The sequence below is a fragment of the Mustela nivalis genome (assembly GCF_964662115.1).
Source record: "Mustela nivalis genome assembly, chromosome: 8".
Classification (NCBI taxonomy): domain Eukaryota; kingdom Metazoa; phylum Chordata; class Mammalia; order Carnivora; family Mustelidae; genus Mustela; species Mustela nivalis.
The window spans coordinates 83,393,286-83,406,233 of NC_139027.1; the positions used below are offsets into that span (position 1 = coordinate 83,393,286).

The 12,948-nt window shown below is 36.0% G+C and overlaps 1 long non-coding RNA gene across 2 annotated transcripts; it reads left to right on the forward strand.

Annotated features, from left to right (window-relative positions):
* Positions 1–108: 108 nt before the first annotated feature.
* On the forward strand, positions 109–12,736 carry LOC309870681. 2 transcript variants are annotated; one of them, XR_014314739.1, is made up of 4 exons: positions 109–186; positions 603–741; positions 2,719–2,914; positions 12,538–12,736. It is a non-coding gene; the product is annotated as an uncharacterized lncRNA (long non-coding RNA). The 2 variants fall into 2 exon arrangements; XR_014314740.1 differs by lacking the exon at positions 12,538–12,736 and adding an exon at positions 4,447–4,567.
* Positions 12,737–12,948: the final 212 nt, after the last annotated feature.

Here is a 12,948-nt window from a genome sequence, read left to right on the forward strand (position 1 = left end):
AATGCTTTCATAACATTAACAATCCCTGTCCCCAGCATCAGCCTAGGGTAAACAAAGAGCAAACAACAATGCGGAGATTGTTCCCTCTATCCCACTAGCCCACACAGTGGCTGATCTAGCCAGCACCACGACAAGTCTGCACACAGAAGCCGGCGGTAATACAGTCAGGATAGCATCCACACATGGGTGAGTTTTCCTGGCTCCCGGGAGCAGTGTGCCTCAGAGATCTTTGCAGGAGACTAATAGGTATTTACCAATTCATTCCTGCACTCCTTTATTCGATTACTACTGGGAGGGAGGTCTGTTTTCTAAGAACCGTGTTAAGCATTATATGTGTTCTTAGCATTGCCTCAACTAGCACAACACTTCATTCTCTTTATCCTGTATGCAAGAGAGAATATCAGCTTACATGACTATTTCCTGAGAAATGGGTTCAACCATTAGCTTTCAGATATCTGCTTCTACCAGGTGTAGGAGGACACATCAGGGTGCGGGGAATGATCAAGAATCTCTCTTCTCTGTAATTCAGAGTGTATTACATTTGTTAGTGATTTCTTCTTCTCCCAAATGCTTACTTACTAATGAACTAATAAACATTGCAGAAACCATCTACCCTTCCCACTGAAAACTTCAGGATATGAATATGCTGGATATGCCATTTTTGAAGTCATTTGCATCTGTCAAGTGCCACCTAGCAGTAAGAAAAAGGAAACGTTTATGTCCTATGAGAAATGAGAAATGGTACGATTTTTAAATATATATACTTGACTGCATAGGAAATAAGATCTAGATCTCTATTTTTTTTCTTTTTTTTTTTTTTTTTTTTTTGATGGAGAGAAGTGAGTTAAGTCTCTAATTTTGAATAATGTCAGCGTTCTGCCCCGTATCAGGATTGTTGAGTCTTCCTGGTACAGACCCATCACTAGCTTTCCCGCTTGGGTGGTGACTGAATTATTCTGATTCAGTCCACAGGGAACGATGACAGGAAGCATTTGCTACCAGGCAGTGAAGTGTAAGCAAGTCCAAACGCTTCACATGGTGAGTGGCGAAGGATGGAGAGCTTATGAAATCACACACATTGTAGGCTCTAGGGAGGTGGAGGAGCCCACGTAACTTCTCAACTCCCAGGAGACGGCAGTAGCAGAAGTTAGGCAAAAAGAAAAGAGCCTTTGGGGATGAGTATTATAACTTAACACCACTGTGGGAATAAGTCCGAAGTTCATGTTGCCAGCTCTGGAAAACTGCTCATTTCCTTGCTCCTCCGTGCTCTGGTATTATTGGGCAGGAGTATGTGCGGAGCCGAAATGGAAGATATCAAGAGCTCAAAATATCATGATCAATGTTTCAGATTCAGTGGGAAAACCCCCAAAGTATTTTAGCCACATATTTCCCGATTGGAACTTTTAAAGTCACGTACCATGAAGGAAATATAGGCCATATGTTCACAAGTAAATTTGAGTAAACATGCACCCGCCATTCCACAAAATACCCATTTTTTCTCGCTTCCAAAATGAAAAGAGAAAGAGAGGGAGGAAGGAAGGATGGATGGAAGGAAGGAAGGAAGGAAGGAAGGGAAAAAGAAGAAAGGACGGAAAGGAAAGTTCTTCTGAGAATTATTGGAAGGTACTGAAAAAGGACTTAAAAGTATTTTAAAGTTATAAAAACAACATGTGATTTGAAAACCATCTGCCTTGTATTTAACCCATTGTTGTGACAGAGAGATTTAACTTTCAGAACATGCTTTTCTAATAAATGGAAGCCAAGTCTAAGCAAACAAGCAACTTGATTAAAATAATCAGTGTCCAGAACCACCGCAAGAATAATGAGAATTTCAGTAATGTACAGGAAATAGCCTAACAAGTAAATTTGACTTTTCAAGTTCAAATTTATAATTCTTATGAAAAATTTACTTCAAAGCAGAATATTGAACTCATTCAATTTCAAAATAGTGTTAATACCCTTGATACTTGAGTAACTCTTTTCCTCAAAAACAATTTTTTAAAAAATGTAATGCTTTAATTGGCCTCCTAATTATCTTGTTAGCATCATTTAGAAAGCAACTTTAAATCACCATGTCACAATATTTCATCATCTCACCAAAAGCTAAGTGGGTTTCTTATGTTGTTCTGGATTTTTTTTAATTATTTAATTTGAAATGTCATTAAATACTCTTGTCTTGTCAAGTGATCATAAAATACTTTAAATTATTATTGAGTTAAAAACCACATACTCCCTTCTCCCTAATATAGAAAATAATGTTCTGTCCATTTTCTGTTCTGAATCATGGTGAGGAATTCTAACCTCTACATTTTTAGAGGTCAGTTTTTTAAAAGAGGTTTTATTAGGTCAATGAAAAAAAGAAGAAATATTCCAAAAGATCTAAGCACTTCTGTGAAATTTACCCCACACTGAGGAGAAAGATGAGCCCACTTCTAGTTTTGCACTACAAGCCAGGTTTCAGCCCAGAAAGGATGTTTATGGTTCAGATATAAAACCACAGAAATATAAATGGAAGACAACCTTAACTACAGTTTTGCAAATGCAATGTTGTAATTTTATATGTTAATCTATCAATACACAGCATGTGCAAACATATGTTTATAGACAGGGAGAGAAGAATATACAAATGAGAAGATAAAATTCGTGTATCTCATTTGATGTTCTATCATTTCTATCAATTTATGAATGTTTTGTTTTTGTGTTATGACTTTATTTGAGGTTGACATAATGCAACTTGTACTTATATGCGAGGATCTCATCACTGGTCTTCTCCGCACTGGGACTGCCAGCCTGCTCAGAACACAGGGAGGAAACTCCGCCTGCTGGGGCCATTACAGGCAGCACAGGGAAATCAGAACACGGTGCAAGAGGAAAGTTTGAGGGGCTGAGAGGGGAAGTTTGGTACGCAACACAGGTATGTGTTCAATTTTATGAGCACATCTGGCATATCTACATTTCTAAATTTCGCCCTTAGGGTTCAACAGAAAATTATGGCAAAAGAAAGATAAAACGGTGCATTAACAGCCTTCCTCTAACCCACTGGAAAAGCCCAGCTCCTTTGCTCACCATTATGAAATTGAATCAGAACTCAGGGACAAACAGGACAATATATTTTGTGAAGACACTCCCCCTGAACCCCTGTGCAGAAGACACCCCTCCGTTGATGGCATGGTCCCCAAGGTATGGTCTCTGGCCAAAGTTTAAAGAAGAATTGATGCTTTGTTTGTCTCTTTCTTTCTTTCTTTTTTTTTTTTTTTTTTTTTGCTTTTATCAAGTTACAAGATTTTGCAAAACATTTAAGCGAAGTATGCTATGGAATTAGCAGATGGCTTTAATTTTCATTTGGGATAGTAAGGTATATCCCAATTTCCTGACTGATGTGATGAATGAGTTTTAGGAAGATTTAAAATTTGGGTGAAATTTTATTTTGATAGTTGCTTAAAGAATGCGAAATTATATTATTCAAAGCTAGTATAACAAGATACACTTCTTAAGAGAAATTTTGTTTCCAGGATCTTTAGAGCTAAAATTCTCAGAATTTAAACTATTTTCCTGAAGAAAATCCAAAACCTTTAAGGTTGGTTTTTTGAATTATTTTCCCAAATTAATCTATCTTTTTCTTGATTATAAAAGAAATAGATATGTATCGTAAACAATTTAGACCAATACATATAGCTTAAGTGATTACAGAATTCTATCATCCAAACATAATCACCACACTAATGCTTTTTTATCTAACCTATTTCTATGACCATATGCACAACATACACATTTTTATGAAAATGGTATCATATCTGTATAACATTCCTTTTTTCACTTATGTGAAAAAAATTATGTGTGTGGGAGTGTTTATTCATAAATATACACATACCTCCTCATCAATAAATATAGACTTATAGCCCCAGTTTGATTTTCTGAATAGAAATTTATCTTAGGAAGATTCGGTTAGTTAAACATTTCTTTATTGTTAGACATATAGGTTGTTTCCAGTGTTTTACCATTGTAAACCAGGATGTGTTATTTTTTATTGAAATGATATTTATTATTCATTCTATTTTTTGTACACTCTTCTTCTTCAATTATTTCTAGTAAATTATTTGCCTTTTTTCTTATTAATGTGTAGGAATTTTTTAGAAATATAATAATGGCACTACTTTATTATACATTTGTCAGTTCTCTAGAATTTTAAGTATGATTGTCACTTTTAGCCATATAGGAAATTTTTAATGTGTTCAGATATATCCATTTTTAAATTATAATTTCTAAAAGCAAAAGCATTTTCATTTACATTTATAAAATTGAAGTATTTTGACACATTTCAGAATAAAGTTTCACTCCGTTTATATATTACTATTCATGTTATATATATAGTTTCACCAGTTGGTTTATTAATTCTGATAACAGTTTCATAATTAAGTGTTCAATAATGTTCTTTGTCTTTTACAGGAATTAGCGAAGTTAACACCTAAAATTCTAGCATACGTTTCCCAAATTACAAAAGTGGAAGATATTTGTACAAAAACGATACTGAAAGAGATACTTAGGAACTTACCAAGTCCTGTTGCGTCATCTCCAGACTTTAGTAGCTTGAATAGTGAAATTCCTATTACCTCTTGGTTTATTCATTTAGCCATTTATTTTTTAAATCTACAAATATTTTCTGAGTGACAGCTTTTAGGCAGATACTGACCTAGATATAAGTTATACAGAGGCGAAGGAACCCACACATGGTACCTTCTTTAATGAATCTAACATTATTGGTGATGGGAGGAGGAGGGGATACTAAAGTTTCAAAAAATAATTACAATTGTTAAAAAGAAGAGGCAGGTACTTGGGCACCTGTGTGGCTCAGTGGGTTAAAGCCTCTGCTTTCAGCTTGGGTCATGATCCTAGGGTCCTATGATTGAGCCCCACATTGGGCTCTCTGCTCATCAGGGAGCATGCTTCCCCCTCTCTCTCTGCCTGCCTCTCTGCCTACTTGTGATCTCTCTCAGTCAAATAAATAAATAAAATCTTAAAAAAAAAAAAAAAAAGAAGAGGCAGGTACTGACTGAGGGTATAACTGGAGGACTAACTCTAGTCTGACTCAATCAGGGAGGGTTTCCTTGAAGAAGTGACATTTTAGCTGGTAGATTTGAAGATGGTTTTGAATTAGCAAAGAGGAAATTAGCAAAAGAGGAAAGAGGATTGATTGCATTCTAGGCAGAAGAAACACAGGGCAATGACATGGGAAGGAGACTGACACAAAAAATGCTCTGAAGACAATATAATACTTACTGTGCAACAATGGAAAGTCAGAGTCTCTGAGGTGAAGTTGAAAAGACGAGCAATGATAGAGTATATAAAGCCCCATCGACAGTGGTGAAGAGTTTGCCATTTAGGCTCTAAGCAGCTGGCAGTTTGTATGAAATGGGGAAACACTTCAAGTAATGAGGTTTCCAGCAAGAGTTGGGGGAAAAGATGGAGATTATGAATTCACATTTTAATATGAAGAATTATACTTTATAGGTGGAGACCTTTGATAAGCCTTAGGTAGGTGGTTGGATGTATGGATCTGAATCTGAAGAAAGGTCTAGAAAAGTTATCCTCAGCTGGCCATACCTTGCTGCTCCCTCCACCCCACACCCCTGCTCCACACACAGCCCAGGGGAGATATTTGACAATTCCTGGAGATAGTTTTGGTTTTCAGTACTGAGAGGGGAGGGTGTAGTTGGCATCTAGAATGCAGAGATCAGTTTTAATATTAACTATTCTACAATGCTTAAGACAGTGCTTTCCAACAAGGAATTAACCTATTCAAAACATTGAACGTGCCAAAGTTGAAAAACCCTAGTTTAGAAAATGGAATCTGCCAATTACTAAGTTCTTAATTGGTATTTGAGGAGATGCAGGAAAACAAGGTCTTCTAAGATTATAGAATAAGAGGAAGAGAGGACGAAAGATGGAGTCTTAAGAAATTCTAATTGTTAAAGTCAAGGAAAGAGAAAGGATGCCTTCAAAACGGTCTAGTAACAAACAACCAAGAAATGAGGGGCAAATGTTGGACTCCGACCATGATTTGTCATTGAAACCAATTGGAGTATAAAGATGTACTATATGCTGGCTAATTAAATTTAAACAAAAAAGAAACCAATTGGATTAGTTATCTTTTGTGATATAGCAGATAACCCCCAAACTTAGTTTAGCATCTTCAAAATAATAAACATGTATTATCTCACACAGTTTCTGAAGGTCAAGAATCTAGGAGTTTCTTATCTGAGCTGTCCTGGGTCAGGGTCCTTCACAACGTTTCAGTCAATTGCTCAGCTAGGGTTACAATCATCTTAAGGTTCAGTTAGGGTTGGCAAGTCAGCCTCCAAGCTCACTACTGTGGATGCTGGCAGACTCAGGTCCTCACACTGTTGACCAAAGCTTTCAGGACCTCACCACATGAGTCTCACAGTATAACTAGTCTCCCCTAGAATGATCTATCCCAGAGAGATAGAGACAGAGACATAAAGACATAAAGAGATGAGAAGAGTGAGGGAGAGAATCCCAGACCCGAGTCACAAGCTTTTTGTTATCTAATCTCATTAGTGTCAGACATCCCGCTTACCATTCATTAGTGGGAGCTGCTAAACCCAAGCATACCCGAGAGGAACAGAACTAAACCCCGTGTCTCGGGGCCACGGAATACTTGCTGGAGATTATGCAATTGACATATGGCCAACAAATGAACTGATTCAGTCTGGTCACATGTTGTCTTCCTGTCACATCTGTTCTGGAGAGCAAAGTGCCTTAGTCCAGACATATTGCAGTGCTCACCTTGGGGGAACAGCAGTTTACTGTGCCTTGGAGAAAAGCCATTTTTAGACAGAAGTGTGCTCTGAGTATTAGGAAGGCTATATGTCCAAAAAAAAAAAAAAATCAGCTAGATCTGGCAGACAAGTTAATTCATGTTACCTATGGCCCCTTTGCCCTCTGTGGTTAGCTACAGCCAGATTTTCATTAAGAAGTTGGCTTATATCCTATGTGATTTTTTTCAGAGCAAAACATGATGATGCCTGACTTTTACAGCAAGAATTAGTTTACTGAGATGAGAGAAAGTTCAACATTTTAGTCAAAACTTGAATATTTCCAAAATATTAACTGATTTTATCTCCCAGGGGAAAAAATATATTGCCAAAAATATAGATTTTGTTTTCTTCAAATGTTCTTAGTAAATGATATGGCCCTGGGCTAGGAATTTTAAAGCATTTCTCTTCAGTGGCCTTGAGTACTAGAAGCTAGCTTAAAATTCAAGATAAAAAGGACTTGACCTGTGACTTATTCATAGGCTTGGACGATGTATCCAACACCATTATCACTGTGTCCTGCTGACGGGTCAAGCACTTATCACATGCAATGCTTAGTCCTTTTATTCCTTTGACTTCGATGATTTGGGAAACTGAACTGCATTTGAGGGGTGGAATTTACAGAGTTGGAGTCTGGTTATGAGTGGGCATTTTAACATTATAAATTTTTATTGGAGAGGCTCTATAAAATAACTATTTTTAGGAGAAATGAATTTATTGCTCTATTACCCATTATAATGGAAATGTACCCATTGAGTCATATCTTTCCACAGAAATGTACTCTAGGCCATGGACGGTACTGAGGAGCTCAGCACAGACTCGTTCTGAATGTTGGCATGGGCCCACAGCATCTCAAACACTGGCAACAGTGGCTCATCAGAATCATAAATGCTGACCATAGGCAACTTATTTGTGAAAACCCACAGCTAATGTTGTCTCTGAATTTCCCTCCCCTAGTCACAGTAGGCCTCATAACCAACATGGGTGCCGGCTCAGGCTCCTCATGACTCCCCAGGTGATGGATTGTAACGGAGTCCATCACAAAACCTCATTTAGGGGGATCATGCTCTAGCTCTATCAGGCCTTCACTACCAGGATTTTGTAAAAAATATCTCTCATTCAAATCAATATTATAATGTGTAAAACATGCGAGAGGCCAAAGCTCTTTCACAAATTGTACATTAACAAACTTAAATCAAATTATGCACTTCTGACAACCATTAAATCAATAGTATCAGTATTACATTGCATGAAAGAGGAAATAAGGCTAATATGAAGTGTTTACCACAGTGATGACTAGTGAAAAAAATGCAAGATTCTTGTGAACTCATGTTTTTCAGGAGCCCCAAGTAATTTCTTTTCAAGAAGTAGTTCTCATCTTAACATCTTAGAACTCAAAGTTCCCAAAAAGAAAACTCACTCAGGTTATAGACCAAACATATTTTAAAACACTGGGATCTCAATGTATTCATGTCTTCTATTTTCAGCTTATTTAATAAGCAAAAGCTTTATTATCTTCTGAACACTTGATCTAAAACAGAGGGGTCGTCTTTCTACCCTGGAACAAAAGACTAACTGAAAAACATAGATCTGTAGATAACCATACGTTACAAACTTGGCAACTGTCTACATTCACTTGATTGGACCAAAATACATGTTTGCATTTGATTATACATCTCATGTTTGAATACTTTCAATTTAGTTGACATAAAATAGAATTACCTAATGACAAGGTAACTGCCATGTGAAGCCAATCTGATTAAAACCTCACCAAGAATAGATTTTCACCAAACAAATTTTGCTTTCTCAACCATTCCATTTGTGCATCCCTCTCACGCTTTACATTTCATGAGGATCCCACCCAAATGAGATAATGACAGAAACATCTTTTTTGGCCAGTAATTTTAAGGGGAACTGGTGACTTGAAGAATCTCAAAGCTTTACAAATTCCAGTCGGAACCAGAGATATTGGGAGAGTGTCTCGCCCCAACTCTGAGGCTGGAAGAGCCAGGAATAGCAAGAGGAAAATAAGAATTCAAGGTCACTCAAGGTCAGCAAGGAGGACTTGAAATCCAATACCCCTAGTACCTACTCTGCAATTTTCACCAATATCTCATCCCGCTTATCTCGTTCTGATCTGCCTAATGAGCAGCTGTCGAGCATTAAGCAAAATCATCCCATTCCCTTCCTGCTAAAAATACACTGTATATGACAACTTTCAAAAAGGAAGCAAAGGAGATGATGTATAGTTTTCTGTGTCCAGGTGCTTTATTCAGTCCATGGTCTTTATTTAGTTCTTGACACATTCCCGTAGTCATCATGTTTTCTGACACTTCATGACAGCGTCAGAAGTCACCGGTACTGGGAGTGGTGGTACAAGATCTTTCCACATTCATGATTTGAGTGAAGAGACGATGTGCCAGGGACAGGAAGTATTTATGGAGTTTGAACAAGAGTAGGGCGTTGCCTTATGTGACAGGAACGTATTTTGTCCACCGTTGTGCTTTTTTCAGTTACAATTTTCCTAAAAAATTCCAAAAAGGAGTAAGTTCAGTAAGTATGTAACTCATTTCATAAAATAAGATTTTCTCTCTTTTAAATTTACTCTGATCTTTTCCCTTCTATCCAATGACAGAATTTGTATCCAATTCATCTATTCGATACAATGCAATCCTTAGAAATAAGTACAGGCTCCATTCAAACATTTCAACAATGATATCAAAATAATTGACTTAATTATCATTATAATTACGCCCATATTTTAAAAATCTGTCTTTGGGTTTATTTTCAAGCTACTTTACAGACATATTTACATATATGCAGATAAAAAAGTAATGTAGAAAACATAGATTTAGGCTGTGAGGACATCAAAGTGTATTTACATAGTTTTAGATACTTATATACAATAAAATACCTTCAACTCTTCTCACTATATATTAAAACTATCAAGCAATTTGTTCTTTAAATATAGGTTAATGACATTTTCATGTTATGTGTTTTATGGCATTTTACACTCTGGATTTAGAATGCGTCTCGTGATTGCCATGATAAATACACAATATAGAAATTAATTTAAACTGAGACATGTGATGTGAACCATCACAATGGCAAACGGGAGGCAAGGTAAAGCTCTACTTTAAATGAGCCCTCAGGCAGAGTTACAAGCAGGCAGATGTTGCAGATTTGGTATTATTAGAAGTGCTATAAGAAGAAGAGGATTGGAATGAGAATGTGTGTGTGTGTGTGTGTGTGTGTGTGTGTGTGTGTGTGTGTGTGTGTGTGTGTGTTTTCTAAGAATAGGATAGCCAAGATCTTTGGCCAGGAGAGCAAAGATACAGGAAATAAGCAGCTCAACTTTTCTGAGCTCAAAGAAGCAGAAAACCTATTTCATAAAAGCTGATGGTATGAAATAAAACTGAAATGTATTCGAGTCTCTATTGTATTTTGCAAAAAGGCAGAGGGAAATTGGAGAACTAATTTGTGAATGACCTCACCCTTAAATTCATGGAAATGACTCCCACAGTTATCTCTTTGACTAGTCTATTTCAATAATAAAGTGGGATCAAGGATGTATTTATATCCAACAGTATGTTGATCTGGAGACCCCAAGAATGCTTAGAAGCAACATTCAGGAATTTTGACAACTGCCAAAAGTATGCAAACAGTGATGCTAAATGCCAGATGAATTACAATCAAAAGGTGTCTGATACATAAAAAAAATTATGTGTGCCTAGGTAAAAATATATATTTGTGTGTGCATTTTAGAGTGGAAAGAAGGAAATAGATTCAAATTAATTTTTAAACATTATCTTATAAATTCTACTGTGCTAATTGGGGAGAGTGTCAGAAGAAAAAATATCAAAGAAATCTTCAAACAATCTAATAAAAATTCTGGTAGTCAGTGAGAGAATGACTAAAAATATTAACCATGATAGGACAATGGACATTAGGTCATCATTTATCAAGAATTAAATTGTCAGTTACTGAGAATTGTCCTTTTACCCTAAAGCCTCATCATATGTCAAACATCTCTTCATCCCTTCTTTATTTTGCATCAAGAATACTATCTGCGGTTTTTTTTCTTTTTTTTTTTTCACACTTACAGTGCCTATAATTTTCTCTAAAGTAGTTAATAGTAGCCATGATATATATCTTTTAAGCTGTACCCATGGTTCTCAAATTTGTCAGCACACTGGAATCACTTAGGGAGCATCAAGAAAACATTCTTGCTTATATCTCAAATCCAGAGATTCTAATTTAATTGGTCAGAGATGTGGTTTAAGTTTTGGAATATTAAAACAAAAACAAACAAAAACAAAAACAAAAAAATTCCAGATGATTCCAATATACATGTTTAGAAACCATCGAGCCATACAGTAAAGACGATTAGTTACCATTGGAAGAAATGTTGTGCGAACACAGGCTTTCATTTCACTAAGTAAACATTTAGGAGTGGCATTTGGAGGTCATTGATAGGAGCATGTTTAACTATACACAAAGTTGCCAAAATATAGTGCAAAGTGTCTTTACTGTTATGCATTCCCACCAAGAATGTGCGAGAGCTCCATTTGCTCTATGTCCTTACTGGCATAAGATATTGGCAGGTTTTGTTATTAAAAAAAAAAAAAGTATGAAATGATATTTCATTATGCTTCTAATTTCCATTGTACCAGTAACTAATGACATTAATGCTTTCATGTGGCTATTTGCCATGAATAGAGCTTTTTGGTGAAGTGTTTCTTCAAATATCTTGTCCAATTTGTTGGGTTGTTTGATTATTATTTATTGAGTTTTGAGAATTCTTTTTTACAATCTGGATACATGTCCCTTTTAGGTATGGATTTTGAAGTCTTTTCTTCAAGTTTATGGTTTATATTTCCATTTTATTAACAGTGTTTTTCAGCTACAAGAAGATTTTAACTTTGATGAAACCCAATTTTTTTCCTTAATGAATTGTGCTTTTGTTGTCATATTTAAGAAATGTTGGCCTAGCTCAGTTTTTCACTTATGTCTTCTTCTAGAAGAATTAAATTTTTAGGTTTAGACTATGAAATTTAAGTTAATTTTTGCATATAGTGGATGTGAGAGGATGAGGATTTTTTTTTTAATGTGGAGGCTTAATTATGCCAACATTATTTGTTGCAAAGACTATTTGTCTCCATTTTATTGAAAACATATTTATTTGTTATTTCTGAAGCCACTTACACCACTCCCCTTAATTATTAAGCTTTTTAGAAAATGAGTGAAATAATCCAGGCTTTTTCCTTTTTTTTTTTTTTTTTTGTTAAGGATTTATTTATTTTAAAGATAGAGCAAGCATGAGCAGGAGGGCCAGAGGGAGAAGGAGAGAGAATCTCAAGCAAGTTCTACACTGAGCTTGCAGCCCAACATGGATTTGATCTCACAACCCTGAGATCATGACCTGAGCCAAATGAGTTGGATGCTTAACTGACTGCACCGTCCAGACACCCCTGGCAATTCTTTCAAGTAGTAATATTTTTGTTTCTATTATTCATTTTATTTATCATTGATTTAAAAAAATGTTGGTGTCTTGTGACACTTTTAATGATGTCCTTACTTAAAACCATACACATATTGCTCATATAAATTTTATACCTGCTAATTAGTTTTTTCAGTAACCACTCCTACCCTCTGTTAAATCCCAATTCATTTTTTCTAAGATTTTTATTTATTTATTTGACAGAGATCACAAGTAGGCAGAGAGGCAGGCAGAGAGAGAGGGAGAAGCAGACTCCCTGCTAAACAGAGAGCCCGATGCGAGACTCAATGCCAGGACCCTGAGATCATGACCTGAGTTGAAAGAAGAGGATTTAACCCATTGAGCCACCCAAGTGTCCCACCCAATTCATTTTTAACAGCTTCATTGAAACATAATTGACATAAACTTCATACACACACATATACACACACGTGTGTGTGTAGTATAATTTGATAAGTTTTGACATATATATAATATGTATGTTATATAATGTATATTATATATAATATATATACCCTGATGAAACTACCAACACATTCAAAATAATGAACATACTAATCACCCCTTCATAATTTCTGCTTCTTCTACCTCCCCATCTCGTCACCAGGCAACCAT